The 19,561-nt window shown below is 35.2% G+C and overlaps 2 protein-coding genes across 2 annotated transcripts in view; both read left to right on the forward strand.

Annotated features, from left to right (window-relative positions):
* Nucleotides 1–4,095, forward strand: part of xirp2b (xin actin binding repeat containing 2b) — a 50,903-nt gene extending 46,808 nt beyond the window's left edge. The window contains exon 9 of the mRNA XM_065252325.1: nt 308–4,095. The gene's annotated coding sequence lies outside the window, so the exon portion shown is untranslated. The remainder of the gene's footprint in view (nt 1–307) is intronic.
* Nucleotides 4,096–11,744: 7,649 nt separating this feature from the next.
* b3galt1b (UDP-Gal:betaGlcNAc beta 1,3-galactosyltransferase, polypeptide 1b) overlaps nt 11,745–19,561 on the forward strand; it is a 245,013-nt gene continuing 237,196 nt past the window's right edge. The window contains exon 1 of the mRNA XM_065252322.1: nt 11,745–11,818. The gene's annotated coding sequence lies outside the window, so the exon portion shown is untranslated. The remainder of the gene's footprint in view (nt 11,819–19,561) is intronic.

The raw sequence follows: 19,561 nt of genomic DNA on the forward strand, positions 1-19,561 counted from the left end.
ATTTTGTAACCACGTTGTGTTTTGTCATCTGTTTGAGAAATGAGATAAACAGAGTATTTAACATACTTTAAAGCCCCACAGTGATGCTGTGGTGTAGTTAGTATTCTAGAAAGTATTCTGACATAAACTGTGCTAATTTAATATGTATGCAAACATATGATTATTTGTTAACTATATGATAATGTATTCTGCATAATAGTGTCCATACAGAAGGCCTGCAGTGCATTACTCATTTGCAAAGTTATGCAAATCCAGACGGCACAAATTCTCTACGACTTATAAATTGTGAAACTCTGTTGTTTGACAGCCTTGGAAACTTTGTCTCCCTCCATGGACATTTGTACTGCCAGCCACATTATAAGCAACTCTTCAAGTCTACGGGGAATTCCGAGGAGGGATTCGGACAAGGATTGCAGCGGGATTTAATGGCCACCCGGAATGCGAGAAATACAGGAGACTGGAGACATTCACTCTCACAAAGCAGCATCTGGTCGCTGACGGACACGTTTGAAAACGCACCAAATAAACCGGATGAGAAACTCTGTCAAAACCCCAACAAAGTGTCTGTCATGTGGCCCCCATCAAAAACGACTCCGGATAGGAAATTAGTGAAACCGGTTTGGCCCCCAAAGAGCGAAACTTCAAAGTCTCCAAAACACCAAAGACGGAAAACATCTGAGAGGAGCACACTTTTGGAGGAATGAAGCGGAGAGAGAGAAGAACTGGAGGAGAGAGGGAATCTGTCAGGACAACATGAAGGATTAGGGAGACTTTAGAAACAGAAAAGTACATTACAATGATGAAGAGCTTTGAATGCAGGGTGAGAATCTCGCTCTCGGACGGATAGAGAAAGGTGGAGAGAAAGACAATGGAGGTGAAGAGGTAACAGAAAGTTGATAACGATTGTGGGAAATGACAGATGTGTTGTATATTCAGTTGAAGACAACATTTTTAGCCCCCTTGGTAAATATGATAAAAGACAGCTGGGAAAAGAAATCTGAATTTGTATCTTTTATTAAAAAAATTCACAAAAATTCAATGTTTCATTTGATGAAAAATATTTGAAAGTGGGGGGAGCTATCATAAAAAATTTTTTCTCAAAGCCACAATTATTGCCCCCATCATTTAATATACTTTTCTACTTTCATTTGCAAGGATAACAGCTTAGAGTCTTCTCTTATAATGTCTGATGAGGTTGAAGTATTCATGGCAAGTGATTTTAGATTATTCCTCCATACAGAATTTCTCAAGACCCTTCATATGTTGCTGCTCTCTACTCTCCAGTCATTTTCTGTATGGTTCAGGGGTGCGTTTCCCCAAACCATCGTTAGCCAACTACGGTCGCAAGTTCAATCGTTTCAGCATAATTCACAGAAGACGGTGTTTCACGAAACCATCGTTGCAGCGGTCATTCACTAACTGCATCGCAAAGTTGTGTCATTGGTACAACAGCTGTTCACCTGTCGTTAGAAGCATTGTTCCTTGTTATTATAATATGTAGACTTACGTTGATCATGCTTTTGATCAAAATAAGCAAAAAAAAACATGTAGTACAGTCTATATCCATCATTCTAAATATATTAAAATGTTATGTTACGTCTTTTAGTTTGTAAACAGAATTAAAGGGCTGCATTTGAAGACTGCGCAGTCCTACGAGCTTTAAGACCCTGGGGAATCCCTGGGATGAGTGACGTAAGAGGGAACTTGCCCATTAATTAAATATCTTGAAAATAAACAAGAGATAGCTAAATCAGTCTTCCGATGCAATATATGTTATTTACAGCAATACTCTGACTTTGAATCGATTTGCACAGATTAATTAGTACTTCACCTCCCACGTGACATTATCAACTATGTTGTTGAACCAACATGGTTCATACGACGAATGTGCGACAAAGTTACTATGCTTTTGGGAAACAGTCGTGACAAGGAAGTTTGTTTCTCCAACTATGCATCGTACTATGTTGGTTTTTCGGGAAACGCACCCCAGGTCAGGAACTGGGATGGCTTTGGCAGAACCTTGATTTTGTGCTCAGTGGCCCATTTGTTGTTAATTTTGATGTTTGTTTTAAACCATTTTTTGATGGAAGATTTTACCATGACCCATTATAAGATTTCTAGCAGAGCAAGTCAGGTTTTGACTTTTTTATTTGTTTGTATTTAATATAATTCATGATGCTATGTATCTGAATAAGTTCCAAAAATATCAAATTTGAGTTATTTTGTGCATAAAACAAGCAATGGGGTAAGCAAATTTTTCTTGACTTTTTCTTGAATTTAGTGTTTAAGCAAAAAGTTCAAGTTTTTTTGCTTACCCCATTGGCAGATTTTTTTGCTTGTTTTATGCACAAAATCACTTAAAATAGACTTATTTTCTTGGGTCGTTTTGCTCATCAAGAAAAAGACAAAAATACATTTTTTTAAGAACATTTTTTCTTGAAAATCATTTTTTGCAGTGCAGGACCTTGGTTATAAAATTAGGTTAAAAACAATTAAGGTCCAGAGATATATTTGACAGTGGACATGGAGCACTTTTTAATCCCTGTGTGCACCAAAGCCATCTTGTGTTCTTGCAGCAAAAACAAATCTATTTTTCATATGGCCAAAGAACCCAGTACACTTAAAGTTCCAGTATTAAAGGGACACAAGGCAGCATTTTTATGTTAATAAATCATCTTCGTAAGTCGGTATATGGTTATATGACTCATTACATGTCATTACATGACGAATGAAGACTATTTATTTGAAAGCTTTTTGACCCCAAGATTCAACTAATTTCTCCATTTGTGATCTTTGGATAGTCTTTGTCTACTCAAATTATTTTCCTTGCTGGGAATTAAGATGATATAGACACACATTCTCTTTCAGGCAGATTTCTAGCAGAAAATGAGTTGCCAGTGTGTGCAGAAACATCCTGTTATTATACAAATCTATCTACTCTTCTTTGTGTAATCTCCTTTAAACCGAAACTGCCACACAAAACAGGTTGTTGGGGATCCCTTATCAATTCAATTTATTTTTATTTGTACATAATCAATGTGACATCAATGTGATGTCACATTGATTACGTACCAACTATAACACTTACAAATGTTTTACTTCAATGAAACATCATATTTTTTGTTTTGTTTTTAAATTAAAGCTCAAAATGAGAAACTTTGTGGATTTATTTTCAAAGCTTTCTTTGCTCATATTAACCAAGAGGCCAATATTTCTGTCCGCAACTGTATATTTATATATAAAAAGCAGGATCAGAAGGTATGTTGGAAGAAAGAACAAAATGAAAGTGAATTAATGAAAGGACATTAAATATGTAAAACTCTTGAATCGGCTAAATTAATCCAAACACTGAACTCATGAATAAATCTCACAAAACATTGAGGTGATATTTTACTTCAAAATATACAATTACCTTTTGTTTAAAAGAAAATGACCACTTTTTAGGACCATTGGGACATTTCTTCATAACAAATTAACATGCCAGTAGGCTACTTTCTTTTGGTTTTGAAGTAACATGTGACCTAGGCACGAGATTCACCTTCATAAAGGACATTTAGTTCAAGGCTGGATTGATTTATCAGGTGCCAAATTTGTCTTTGCCATTTCTGTACATCTACTTAAACTACAAATCTACAACCTTCAGTTCTTAAATGGATGTGTTGTATTCAAAATTAGATGCAGATTCTCTCTTGGAAATGCTTTTGTAGTTTTTTTTTTGCAATATGCTTCATAAAGTCCATGGAGGGAGGACAATTTAAACACTAAATTGTACTCTTTTGATTCACATCCCTATATTTTTGTATGCTTTATATGGTTATATACTAAGGATTCCTAAAACATTCTGCCTTTGAAAGCACCTGGAGTGCCGCGTGGACAGAAGATGAACGAAACACATTTGTAAATGTGCAAGAATCTCTTTTTATGTTAATGTCCTTCTCCACACAGAAACTATTTTGTGAGGAGCATTATATTTTTTGACTCGTCTTCTGTAATTTGTACTGAACAATCCCTGATGTGTAAAATGAATCAGGCTGGTTCATGAAGAGGTCTTGCTAATTTATTGATTAAATAACAATAAAGAAGTCTTGATGATTGTTTCTGCTTTCTGTTAACATCTTATTTTTAAACCAATGTCCTTGAATGCTGTTTTTAGACATACAGTTCCTGTCTAGAATAGCTTGTCCATGAATCTCTTGACACCTCGGGATTCTTGACTTGTAACCCCAATCCATTCCTGCACCAATATTCTCATATTCATTCACTGTATGCATGGGCAAGTTTGAACCAGGACCACTTGTGTCAGAATATCTACTTGTTTATTTTATTCCAAGAGGAGTAGAGAGAAAATAAAGCATAAGGTAGATTGTTCTAAAATGTTTGGAAAGATCTAAAAAATGTTTCATAATGTTTAAAAATATAATGTTTAGAAACATGTATTATGAATACACTGCAAAAAATACTTTCTTGCTTAGTATTTTGTCTTGTTTTCAGTACAAATATCTAAAAAAAATTAAATTAAGATGCATTTTCTTGAAGAGCAAAATTACATAACAAAATAATTCAAATTTTTTGACCAAAAAACATCAAATTAAGTGAATTTGTGCTTGAAACAAGCAAAAATCTGCCAATGGGGCACAATCCAAAAAAAAATTATTTCTTACCTAATATTTTTGTCTAAAAGTTCTTAAATTAAGATGTTTTTTTATGAGCAAAATGAGCTAAGGAAATAAGTCTACTTTTTAGACAAAATGAATCAAATTTAAGTGAATTTGTGGATAAAACAATCAAAAAAAATCTGCCAATGGGGTAAGCTAATTTTTCTTGACTTTTTTTTAATTAAGTGTTTAAGAAAAAAGTTCAAGATTTTTTTGCTTACCCCATTGGCTGATATTTTTTGCTGGTTTAATCCACAAATTCATTTAAATATGATATTTTTTTGGTTGAAAAATTAGATTATTTTGCTCATCAAAAACATGCAGAAAGTCATTTTTTGCAGTGTTAGAAAAAAATCTTGAACTTGTTTCTTAAACATTTAATTCAAGAAAATTTCAAGAAAAAATATCTACCCCATTGGCAGATTATTATTTATATTATTATTAGTAGTAGTAGTAATATTTCTTGTTTTAAGCACAAATTCAATTAAATTGTATATTTTTTGTCTATAAACAAGACTTATTTTCATAGACTTTTTCTTGATGAGCAAATTGACCTATGAAAATAAGTTAAGTTTTAAGCAAAAAATAATAAAATTTAAGTGAATTTGTGCTGAAAAGGCAAACATATCTGCCAATGGGGTGAGAAATAAAATCTTGAAATAAGATTTATTTTTCTTAAACATTTAGCTAACTCAAGCAAAAAATTCTCACCCGGTTGGCATGTTTTTTTTTTCTTTGCTTGTTTTAAGCACACATTCACTTAAATTGTATATTTTTTTCTAAAAACTACACTTATATTTTTTGGGTCATTTTGCTTATCAAGAAAATACATCTTGATTTAAGAATTTTTAGATATTTCTACTGAAAACAAGACAAAAATACTTAGTTAGAAAGTATTTTTTTGAAGTGTGTAATCACTTCAGATACACTGTAAAAAATGATTTTCAAGGAAAAAAAATATTAGTATTTTTGTCTTGTTTTCATTAAAAATATCAAAATTTTTTTTAATTAAGATCCTTTTTCTTGATGAGCAAAATGACCCAAGAAAATAAGTCTAGTTTTTAGACCAAAAATATCAAATTTTGTCGATTTTGTGCATAAAACAAGCAAAAAAATCTGCCAATGGGGTAAGCAAAAAAATCTTGAAAATGTTTCTTAAACAGTAAATTCAAGAAAAATTGCTTACCCCATTGGCAGATTTTTTGGCTTGTTTTATCCACAAAATCACTTAAATTTAATATTTTTGGTCTAAAAATAGACTTATTTTCTTGGGTCATTTTGCTCATCAAGAAAAAGCATCTTAATTTAAGAATTTTTTGATATTTTTACTGAAAACAAGACAAACATACTAAGAATTTTTTTCTTGAAAATAATTCTTTGCAGTGTAATACAAACTGTCATGTTTAACACATGGGGAGATCATAATTATTATAAATTGCAATTCCAATGTTGTATGTTAATGGTTTAAAACAACTATTTGCTTGTGTATAAATGCTAATGTCAAATACAGCCCTTAATGCACAACTGACACTACAATGGTGCAGAAGCATCACTTGAAAAACAAGATCATTTGCAATTACTGATTTGAGAAAAATTCTTGTTTTTAAAGAAAAAAAATCCCTTTGTGGATTCATAATTTATGCATGAAGTTAGACTCAAATATTTACCCATTAAGTATCTCAGTGCTTTGAGTATTATGTAAATAAGCTTCTCCGACTACTTGACAGCATGATAAACGGCAGCAGGTTTGATTCGTGGGAGTGTGATATTCAGTACCGGTATAATTGTCGTTTCAGAGTGACGTCAAGTAATCTGAGCTGTGGGATTCTTATTGTTTCATTTTGCTAATGTACTGGCGAAGTGCTTTAGTTCAAAAGCTTCCTTTCATTGAGCACATCCTTTTCTTTAAAACATAAAAGGAAGCTTTGACCAAAAGCACGTGACTCCACGATCACATGAAGTACCGCTGGTCAACGACTCTTTAGATGTGATTGTGCTTTAAGTGAATCCCTCCGCATGGCTCTCGCTGAGAATTTCAAGGTGTAGTGGTTTAAGCAAACCCGTAAGACGGTTGTAAATCAATAGCTCTTGCTGTAGAGTCGCCTTAGGGAGAGGTACTCGATTGATGGAAGTCTGAACACACAGCAGTATTTCACAGCGCCAACTCTGAGATGTGAAATGGGTCGAATGCAAACCCCAGCCAGGATCTAAATGTCATTACATGGAAAAGGGCCTCAGATCTCCGTTCTCTTTTAAAACTCTTGCGATTCACCTGAGAGTTCATTTCATTTGCATGGTGAAGGTCAATATATCAGTGTAGTAACATTTGTACTAGTTTGATTAATCTCGTTCCCCCTGGGGTCCACTTATAAGTAAGGGATAATGTACAGTTGAGTGGTCATTACCACAAAATAAATTTGACCGCAGACTCAAGTGATACAAGAAATGTGAAACTGGAACAGTTGTATAGAAAATCAACTACTTGGGGATATCAATCAGATTTATATTTATTTAAATGGAGAATTTTGTGAATGACCAATCTGTTTAATAAATCATGGTTTCCCAAACAAAAATATATTATATGCTTGCTTACTGAATGAACTGTTTGGAGCTAGTCTGTCTTCCTCAAAGTTAATGCCAACATAGTTTGCCATTGTTTTTATATATAAATATCAAGGCTGAATAAAATGTTTTAATGATGTTACATTAATACGATTTTTCTTTTGGACTTTTGGTCTGTTTTTGACTTTAAATATAAGACATATTTTACATTTTGCAAAGTTACACAACAAATATTTAAATATTGAAGAAAACCTTTAATTTTTACGTTGTTAAGTCTAATAACACATGAGCAAATTTATGCGAATGTTAAACTTATTATACGCAAAAGAAAGTTTACCAAATGTTTTTAGTCAAACTGATATCTCAGATGTCAATATTTGGTTGCTTAAATATCAATGAGAGGTCTCCTTTTGAAGTTTTCAAACATTTTGTCACATATTACTTTCTATAGTTACAATATCAAAATAGTTTGCTGCCTTAAATTTTGTTGAATTAACTCAGATTTACAAGTCAGTTCAAATTCTATTATTTATCGTGACAAGGGATGAGTACAACTTATAAAATGAAGTGGACTTATTACAAGTATATTTTATAAGTTATAACAACTCATCTCTAGTCAAGATAAACAGTAATAAGTTAAAATTACTTGAGATGATAAGAAAAAAAAAACAATTTAAGGCAGCAAATAATTTTTAACAGTGTAGGTGAGTAAATTCACATCCATTATATCTCTTCCTCATAAATGCACACATGAAATTTAATTTAAAATAAAATAAATATTATTTGTGCTTGAAAAAAATTATTTTCAAGAAAAAAAATTCTAAGTATTTTTGTCTTGTATATATCGAAAAATTCTTAAATGAAGATGCTTTTTCTTGATGAGCAAAACGACCCAAGAAAATAAGACTAGTTTTTAGACCAAAAATATCAAATTTAAGTGATTTTGTGCATAAAACAAGCAAAAAATCTGCCAGTGGGGTAAGCTAATTTTTCTTGGAATTTTATTGAATTTAGTGTTTTTGCACAAAATCACTTAAATTTGATATTTTTGGTGTAAAAACAAGACTAATTTTCTTGGGTCATTTTGCTCATCAAGAAAAGCATCTTAATTTAAGAATTTTTAGATATTTTTACTGAAAACAAGACAACAATACTTTTTCTTGAAAATCATTTTTTTGCAGTGTTGAAGAGCCATCTTTTATCCTTTAGTTGGGTATTATTGCGTCAGACTGGTGCATTTCAATTTACATAATTCCAACAAAGTATGTTGTCTCCCCAAAACTTGAGTCCTTTCTTGTCACATCCATAACACATGTATATTCCCTTATCTTAAATAGAAAACATGAGTATAGACTGATATTTTACTGACTCTGTCATCTGGTGTTTAGGAGAATACAGTATAATCAGATCAAAAGTTAAATATAATAAATCCGTTTTCTGAGAAATTATATTCTAATTTTTTGAAAATATCAAATCCATAACACTGGAATTGTTCATGCATAGCCTTTAAAAATGACAAGAAGTATCTATGGCTTCTTGTCAATATACAACAGTATCTATAGGTAATGTCAATACGAAGTGAACATAATGTTGTTGTTTTTGCTTTTAGTTTGATGCATGTCTTAGTGCACTTTCAGGGCTCAGCACACTAGAATGTCTAAACTAAACCTTTGTTCACTTGTATGTCAAAACTGATGCTTGGATCATTTATCTCAATTACTGCCCTCGATCAGTTGTACCCTGCAGAACTGAGTCCTTTCTTGCTGTTTACAGCTATTGTTTCATCTAATATGGTGGAATTCTTACACCTTTTTTCTCTGCAGGGTGTGAGATAATCTAAGTGATTCAACAGAGAAAGGACATGAGAGGAAAGAAAAAGTGACCTACACTCCTAATAAAGTCACTTGTTTTCTGTTTAAAGTTGTATTCTCTCACCTCATACACACTGTCTCTCTCTCTTGTCTGGATGTATAAATATAATGTCTCTTTATCTGTCTTTGTGCTTTCATAAGACCTCCATGAGCACATGAATCATCGAGCAAAGCCTATCATCCACTGAGAGGATGTCAGATGATGCAAAGAAAGAAAGATGGGCTTTACCTTACTTTTATAGGCATCTCATACTAAGTTTTAGTGAAATAAAAACAACTTTAATAGAGGTAGCACGCCAGTACATGGCAGCTTTGTTGCCATGGCAATTGTGAGCATTAACTTCTAACAATCATTTATTATCTTTTGTCTCATTTCAATAGAAAACTATTTATAGTGTGACTTCAGAGAAACTTAACTACACTATCTGTCTAAGGCTTGCGCATTTATTTTTTATAATTGCTATTTTTTGTTTTCTTGAAAAGTTAATAATAGTATAAAATGAAAATAATAATAATACTAAAAATGGAAGTATTATGTGGTAACCACATATATGAATTCATGTAAAAACAAATTTTGAAAGAAGAAAATAGTTTTGTGTTGTGTTGTTTTCTCTTTTTAAGATATTTGGAAAATGAAATGCCTTTACTTTATACTTTTCTGCATAGTTAAACAAAAAATTAATATAAATTAGTAATGCACCAACATATCGACCGCCGTTATGTATCTTGATTAATATGCCGATGGTTTCAAATTAATCAAAAATTGGTTTATTAAATAACTGCGTGAAGGTAATAAGTTGCATGTATGTTGCATAATCTAGCATTTATACAAAAAAATATTATCAAAATAATTAAATACTTCTCAAAACAAAATCCAATCTGTACAAATTATAGTTTGAAAAAATTTAAATCCCGTGACAGAGTACTTATTCACATGAGCCATGCAGTCATAGTAAGAGTATTGCGGGAAAATGTCTGTGATCTGGGCTTTTTTCAAAATCGCGGTTTAATATCGGTATCGCCATCGGCCAATAGTTGTCTGTTTAAATTGTCATCACTCCCCCCCCAAAAAAAGTAATTTTGGTGCATCCCTAATATAAATTAATGGCTCCAAAACGGACAAACCCAGCCGTTGGGTTATATTAAACCAGAAGAAGTTAGACCCAACAATAGGTAACAACCCAGTATAAGTTAAATTACAAACCAACATGTTGGGTTCGCTGCTTTTTGACCAAGTGCTGCCCCTGCTGATAAAAAATTGGCATAGACCAGCATAATTCCCCTGCTGGTCCATGCTGGCTTGGTGCTGGTTTAGCTGGTGGTCAGCATACTGTACCAGCATCCCATATGTTGTGTTTTGTGGCTGGTATACTGGTGACCACCAGCTAAACCAGCACCAAACCAGCATGGGAATTATGTCTATTCTGTTTTTTTACAAACGTTTGTTTGTGATGATGCACAGATCTGTGAGGTCATTGGGTGCAATGACAAAACATATTTAAGATAAAGAAATATAAATATATATATATATATATATATATATATATATATATATATATATATATATATATATATATATATATATATATATATATATATATATATATATTATATATATATTTATATATATATATATATATATATATATATATATTTATATATATTTTTAAAAATGCATCAGATTCTTATGGATAATGAGAAGTACTTTCTAAATATGCTTTGTGGATTTAGTGTCTTCTTTTAACTTTAAAGCTCTGGTGAAAACCAGAATAATACTCTTGTAATGGCATCATGAGGCAGTTAACTTTGCAGTAAGCCTAATCCACTCGTCCCATCCACCTCAGATGAATAAAAACTCTGACTAAGAGGTCTATTACTCATAGATGGATCAACCAAGCATTATGAAGAGGGCTTATTCCCTCTTTAAGTATTTCCCACTTGCATCTTAATATAGTTCATATCATGTGTAGTGTAGTATATGTAACAAAGTTTTTTAAGAAGCACAGGAGTTATATATTGAGCCTTTCTGTTTGAGAGACTCTCAAAGCCGGTCTGGTGGTTTTATTAGTTCATTCAGCAACAGCTGCCATATTACCAGTGCACTTTACATGCAGGGCATATCCATCACATCAGAGATTCAGGTAAATAATGAATGATTTAATGAATGGGTTGTGTATTTTAATAAAGTTCGATAGACAGACTACATTAATGCAAATTATATTTCCAACAAATAAACAATTTTAGTATTATGACATTTAACAAGATATGCACAGTAAAAAATATGTATTTCTAACATGTTTGGTTTGTGCATGTAAATGCATAAACCCTTTATAAAACTCAGAGCCAGTTTGAATAAAAGTGCACAAAACTTTAAATTGCATTTTAAACAGCCTGTTAAAACAACTGTCCAACGTAATACATCAGACATAAAACTAAATTATCGTTTAAATTAAATCGATTATCATTGCGTGGACGTCTTTTGATCTCTGATTGGCAGTTTTCTTCAAATTTTTTCACAACGTCAATCAACCTTGCTATGTTAAACAGCGCGCGTGTCCTCATCGCTCATAGGCTCTGAGTCAACCGAAACGTGATCTGATTGGACGGAGCGCTTGTCGCGTCAAAGCTTCACCGTCAGGTTGCGTAGCGCAGAGGATTCAGGCTCTCATTCGCACACACGCAGTCGAAGCGACAGCAGTGAAAGTCCGGAGTATGGAGGCGACGAAAGCGGTAGGTTTAATGTTTTCAGTCACTCCACAGCTGTGATACGCGGGAAAACTTTGAGGTTATCGCCAACGTTGTGGTTTTTAGTCGTGAAGCTGACCGCGGATTTGTTAAAGAACGGATTTGAGTGCGCTGAAGTGCGTGTCGGGTCAGACCCGGCGCGTGTTGGACGTGATTGAAATCTCACAGACTTCGTTTTGTCACGCACGCTATGTAGTGTACTACACGGTCACTGTCCGTGGTCCTGAAGTGTCATGATGGAAATGTTTCTGCTCTCTTTCTAGTGTACTACTACACTTTCGCTGTCCGTGGTGTTAAAGTCTGAAAAGCTTTCTAACAACATATCTATAGGCTACTACTCTGTGTGTGTGTTGCTTAGTCGAAGTATGTGCGGGTTTTTGTGTGTCTGCATTATTTTGTTAATGTTTTGATTGCACAATAATGCAAATACTTGCTCGTGTTTTTCATTGAACATTAAAAATATTTAATCTATATACTGACATTATAGTTTAATTCAGTGTAAAGATAACATGTGTTTGAAATATCTTAACAGGGTATTTATATTTGTTCTGATTCTTAGAAATGACTTTTTTGTTGTAATCTAATATATTCTGTAATGTTATGTGGTATTTTTGACTTGAAGTAGTTAGTTTAGATGTTAGTACAGCACGTTTTATAGGTTAACTCAGTGGTTCTCAAACTGGGGGCTGCGAGATGGTGCCAGGGGGCCCCAGTTTTATGACATTTTATAAAATACATTCATTTATCATGACTTCTGTGTAATTAAACCTAAAAAAATAAGCCAACTAACCAACAGCACTACTAGGTATCATTTAATATGTTTTGTTTAATTATTAGAACTGTTTTTGTCATAAATTTTCTTTCGGGGGGCCGCAAAAGAATGCACTGTACACAAGGGGGGCCACATGCTGAAAAAGTTTGAGAACCACTGGGTTAGCTGACAAAGTTTATTTTACAATGTATCATATCTAACCTTTCTAATGACATTGTATTTCTTTCTCATTCTCACTTGAAAGTCTAGAAACGCTTGGTTGATTTCTGCTCTACCAAATTTCATTTATATAATGCAGTCTTGAACGTTGTCCACCTAGAAAATATCCTCACTGAAATGTGAAAGAGGATTACAATGGCCATTCCTGAGGGACCCTGATATTCAAACCAAACTGATATTTGAGTCTTTCTGCTGAGTATCTTTATACAACTATATTCAACTATATTTGAAAGCCAAAATGACCAGATTTTTTGTGTTCGATAGTGTTTTGACTCCCGTATTTACCATGCATCATTTATTTTACCATGCACGTTACAGTCAATCGATTTGAGGATGAGTTGTTTGTTAATGAAGGGAAAGTAATGATGTTAGCCATTTGTGATCATTGATCATTACCAGCATGTTTGGACTTGAAGTTTTCCTTATGGGCTACACATGAAAAATATATGCGTTGTTTGAACATACTTTTACAGAACTTTCATCTCTCAGTAGAAAATTTTGTAGACTAGTACAATTTTACCTAAATATGACTCTCAAACTGTCTTCAAATGTCTGAACTGTATGTCTTTATATTAAACAGGTGCCTTATTTAGATTGATAAGTGATTTTTGTAAGATTTCGGACATTTGATCATACGTTACTATCCTAAGCTATATTAATAAATTCTAATGTATGTTTGGGACATAATTATTCCTTTAGTAAGGTAACAGTTTTACAGTTTAATTTGACATTACCTTGTTCTCAAGGTCATACAACTAGTTTCTCTGAAAAATAATTTAATGCATTTTTATTTGGCTTTTATGTTTAGGTTTGGTCATTTCACTGTCCTTAAGACTTTTGAAAACAAAATTTGTTCATAATAGGTTGCATATTCTGTAAAAACCTGTTGCATGGAAAATCATTCATCAATTCTTCTTCTGTGCACTTAGAGGACTTTGCTGAAAAATTGTTGTGGAGTTTAATAGATTCTGCAAACAAATCAATATTTCTGAATGTCAAATTAAGCAAATTCGAAGCAAAAGTATTTGATGAATGTGTAATACGTGCCAAAAGAAGCAAATCCTTTCTCATTTTTGATGGAGGTGCTTTTGCATCTTAGTAAGGCTGGGACGATTAATCACGCAAATGCGCGTTTTCTCAATTAATGAATTTTAATGAATTATGTTGAAATGCCGCCACATCCAAAAGCCAGAGGGCGCTCTCATACAGAAACTCGCCACAGAAGACGTACCATTACAAACACTACTCCAGGAAATGTCTATAAGCATATTTACATCGCTGTTCTTCAAATTGTTTCAGGTATTTTCATGATATTAACGAATATTTTGAATGATTTTGTTTGACGAGTGTTTCTTTTTTAAATGCACGTTATAAACGACTCAGACTCGTAATGATTTTAGATTGATAAGGACTTCCTACTGATCAAAGACCCATAGTACACACACAAGCTGCACATGAAACACAGAATCAGAGTCTTGCGATTCAGAATCAATTTCAGAAATGTTTTAATGGGAAAAGCGATGCATCATATATGAGCTCTTCATTTGTTCCCTTAAATACAGAATAAAAAAAAACTTAATTCACCCTTTTAGCGCTGATGTCATAATTACAGAGATTTTATGATTTGTAAACAATAATTTCTTTAAAAGTGAAAATTATAATGGTAATGTGTTTGAGACACTAAAACTAAAGAGATGAAGATGCAATGTTAGTTACGATTTATGTCTTGAAAATGTGTCCAATAAATGAACACATATAAAAGATGGCACCAGCTATTTAGTGTTAAAGTCATTTTTACACATACGTATATGAAAGACACAGATGGTAGCGTGTGGTATAATTCGCCATATGTTCAGTTAGATCACTTGTTTTGTTGGATGCTCACCGTACAGCTCTCTCATGAATTGAAGAATAACAGTAGTGGTTGTGTTGGCTTCTTTATATCCTCTTGTTCTCTTTACAGTGGTTCTTGTGCTACCGTCTTGGTTGGGAAAGAAAAATACGTGTCTGATGAGGATCGTTCTAGCAAGGCGTTTTTCTTTCAACCGAATCAAAGGCACTAAGTCACTTGTCTTGTTGTGAAGAATGGGTGCTAGCTCGTGCTTTCTCTTGGGTTTATTTGAAATCCAATATGAATTGTGCTGACGTGTTGAATTCACCGTTGTGACCTTGGTGACTTAGAAGCCTTTTCTTGGCAAAGAAAGTCTTGGATTTTATAAAAATGCTTATGTGAGTTGACTCCCAAAGGGGATGTCAGAGATTTCTTTGTAAGTCTCAGGTGTGTTTAAGAACGTGTCAGACTTGAAATTTTGAGCTGCATCCTCGATTTCTTTGGTTTTTGTGGTAGTCCCTGGAGGAAAGGTTGCTTTAAGGCTAATAAATGTAGTTTTATTCCTGACTTATGCAGTTATTTCTGTCATCACTAAACGAATTGTTGGAAAATGCAAACCTTTTTTGACACACACTTAGGGGCTGGACACACCAAAACTTTTAAACGTGGCTGAAAACGCCTTGAGGACGCTGAATGCCAGCTGTTTTTCAGCTGAGTGCCAGCTTTCTTCAGCTGAGCGCTTTGGTAACTGTGATACTTCAGCTGCGAGCCGGTTGGTTGCTGTGGTAATGTCCCGCCCCTCCTCCACTGTGATTGGGCGGCCGTGTGAGAACTGACATTGACGAGCGGAGCTTTTCTCCCAAAGTTGAATCTCTTTCAACTCTCGACGCTCAGCGCCGAGCGCGGAAAAACCACCGAGCGCCAGTTTTCAGCGCGGAAAAAACCCGCTAGCTGCTGGCTTATTTGAAAAACGCCGAGCTTCCATTGGAAACAATTGAAAACATGCGCCGGCCGCGGGCGTAAAAGTTTTGGTGTACACAACCCCTTAGGGTTGGAAAATTCAGGGAATTTCCAAGGCTGGAAACTTTTCATGGAAATGAACAGGAATATATGGAAATAAACTGGGAAAGTTAACAGCCGAACTTACATGTAGTTAAAAATCTCACAGTAAAATTGTGTTTAGAACAACAAGATTTAATGCAATTTGAATTAAATTTCTACACTGCACATTTTTCAGTCACATGCACACTGCTTACTGAAGGCCCATTGAGGCCACACCCCCTGCATGTACTTGCATTCTTCCATAACATGCACCAATCATTTCTTGAAGCCAGTCAGATATCTAAATGTAAGCTAGCACTATTTAGTTGAACGTAAGTATTAAGGGGGTCGCACACTGGATGTCCAGCTCAGTGAAATGCTGCGCCATTCTAAAAACATCAAACACATTGTTTTCTATGAGTATACACACACCAGCGCTGACAGGAAGTTGCTCAAATCCCTGTCGCGCCACAGAGCGCCACTCACATAGTTTAACGTTAAATATACATAATAAATAACATCATAATAACTAGGCCTGTCACGATAACAAATTTTGCTAGGCGATAAATTGCCTCGGAATTTATCGCGATAGGCGATAACATTGATGCTCCGGGACCATTATAATAATGCAGATACACCTTTTCAAAGATCTATAAACTTTTATTTCTAAACAATAAGTAATACTGGAAATGGAAGACATTTTAAATATCCACAAGAAATGAACAAAATAACAGGATGATTGCGTTTTAGGTGCATATGCATGTTTGTCGTGTTGCCACTTTTAAGTGCTACGTTATTACCACAAATGCGACATAACGGCTCGTTCAGGTTTAGTGGTTCACCTCGGTCATTAGGTTTAAATCCAAAGTACTCCCACACTGCAGCTGTAGCGTTTGGTTTTGAAACTTGGCTGTTTACACTTGGTATCAAGATGTGTTTTTGATCAGATCACAAGTGGACGAGAGAGACATATCACATTTACACCTGGTATTTAAATCCGTCTCTTTTGTCCACTTTCGACCGCTTCTGTGCTGAATACTGTGAGGGGACGGTCCGTGAGACGGTGGGCGAGTCTCTCCGCTGTCATTTGAACGCCAGCGGGAGTAATTATGAGTTTATATGGACGCAAACTAATATTATGTCGGAGTCCGCTGCTTGTTTAGCAAGTATACATGCTGCACAGTATTTTGTACGTTTATATGTTAGAGCTTTCTCTGAATTTTCAGCGCAATTGATGAAATAAGATCGCGCAACTTTCACACGCTTGCAAAATGAAACTGCGGAGATCACCCGCTTTAGTTTGTCAATGAAAGGCTAAAATAGCACTGTTCACCTTGTGTCAGAAAAGTCAGAAAAGACGTAAAACATTGTGATCCGATCGATAAAAACGCATGTTAATGACAAGTGTAAACAGCCTCTAGTAAATCCATCTTTTTCTCCAACTCTCGTCTTAACTAGTGTTTTCTCCTGCTACACTTCTCACGCGGCTCTCATCCTCCTCAGTACTCCTACTGTGATAGGCTACGCCAGGAGTCCCCCCTCCCCACACAGATCATGCGACTGACAAATGACTGACGAGGGTTCACTCCTTGTCACTCGTTGCATGGAGCGGTCATCCAGTCTCTTTGGTAGAGAGAGAGAGAGACAAGGAAAACAAACAAGCATGCAAATGTGAATTATCGCGGCCTAAAAAAATGATCGAGCTCATTTTATTTACCGTGCGATTAATCGATTTATCGTTTATCGCGACAGGCCTAATAATAACTTGAAGTAGACACTATCTGACTAAGCTAGCGCTATTTAGTGTGCACTTCCGTTGTACAATACCTCAGAGTTGTCCTAGACGCAACTGACGCTGAGCTGCGAGTCCGGTGTGTGACCCCCTTTAGGATTCAAAATCTGTATTAACTTCCAAGCATGTCTGCTTCTGATGTTGCATTCCCATCAGCTGCGGTAGAGGTGGCAAAAATGTGCTACTCATGCGTAGTTGGACGCTTGAACATTTGAGTTCACTCGCTTCATTCGGGCGTGAAATTCTAGTCATTCGAGACATTCGCGCGGAAATTCACATCATGGGAGGGGCTTCTGCGACTTCGTTGAGACTCTGCCACTTTGCTTGCTTCCTGTAATCACATCACTACTCCAGCAAGGTCCTTATTGGTTAACGCGGCACGGAACTTCCGCCGAAGTTCCGATTTTTCAACTCGCGCGTTTCCCGCGGCAACGCTCAATTGCCTAATCGCAGGATGCCTTATCGCGTCTTTGCATTGACTTAACATGTTAATCACTCGCGATTGCCGCGTCTACTGCGTCTGGTGTAAACCCTGCATCACAATCAGAATGTTTTTTATGTTTGTATAAGATAGGCTATATACATTTTTGATGAAGTCCTGTAAATTCCCATACATTTCTGATAGGGCTGCACGATTTGGGTAATTTTTCCCATTGCGGTTATTGATGCTAACATTGCGATGTGCGATTGCGATTATAATAAATGGTATCATGAGTCAACTTGATGGGTTTTAAGGAAAATCCACACACAGTTTAGGGATAATGCTAAAATGTGTATTTGTAAAACTAGAAATGTTTTCGTATTGCCACGCGATGTAGCAACTGCTCAGTGTCAGTAATCTTAAATCCAAAATACCACCATACAACAGACGTAGGTTTTTTCAGCTACCAGATCACTGTCAATCTCCTCTGCATCAATATTCACTTTGGTATTTCTGCGATGCGCACACACAAGTGACAACGCACGCCACACAAGTTCATGCCACACGTGCACTGCCTTTTTTGTTCGTTTTTCTTTCTTTTTTTAAACAGCAAGAAAAATCATCAAACTGTTATCAGAAGGTTTGTGTTAACAAGTCCACACATTTATTTATTTAATATAATTGCAACATTTTGCTGTCATATAATTGCACAGGCTGACATCGCGATTGCGATTGCGATGCGATTAATTGTGCAGCACTAATTTCCGACTTGGAATATTTCCAAAATTCCCCAGATTAAGTTCCCATTAAAAAGAAACTTTCTGCCCCTTCGCAACCCTGCACACACTTGTGTATCTGCAAGAGAGGTCGACTGGCCCATACCTAAACACACCGCCTCTAAGCCTGCAGTCTCTAAGAGCGTAGTTGTTTTTCTTTCACCATGTTTTAATTGCTGTTTTGAGTCTGGTTGCTGGACATTGACTTATTGATCAGGGTCTTAAAAAAGCTTCAATAACAGGCAGATCGAATTGATTTGGCTGCATTGACATGCAGTGGCATTTAATGCCCCACCACAAGCATGGACTGAGAATATTGATGTATGAAATTAATTCCAAGCATGAGCCAGCAAGGACTTTGACTTATTCAAGCTTGTTGTGTCACTTTCCTAATGAAATAGCCGGAGCAATTTTCCATACATTTTGCACGGAAGACTTCGTTCCCATTGTCTACATCAGCGTAGTCTTTCTGAAGAAATTAGATTCCCCAGCCAAAACACATTGGCAGCTTTGCACGTATTATTAGGTTTCTGGTTTTGAACCGTCCACCATGTGTTAAATCAGCTCATTATTCTGCTATATTTCCAAGCTTCTTTAATTTGTGGACTAAGACGGGAAAGGCAAACCATCTCTTTTACTCTCTGTTTAAAGGCGTCCTCTTGGGGAATCTCACTGCAGACAAAAAGGGTGTTAAGCGAGGGCAGCCGGTAATGATCTGACTGCTGAAAGTTGCTTCTAATGATCTCCAAATAAAACAGGTCGCTGTTGTTTCTTCGTTCATCAGAAAGATTCTCCCGACACTGCTTCTGGGAAAGAGAACAAGCAGCACTCTCATAATCTTTTAATTATCAATTACCACATGATGATGTTAATATT

This window comes from Paramisgurnus dabryanus, chromosome 15, assembly GCF_030506205.2.
Source record: "Paramisgurnus dabryanus chromosome 15, PD_genome_1.1, whole genome shotgun sequence".
In the NCBI taxonomy this organism is placed as follows: domain Eukaryota; kingdom Metazoa; phylum Chordata; class Actinopteri; order Cypriniformes; family Cobitidae; genus Paramisgurnus; species Paramisgurnus dabryanus.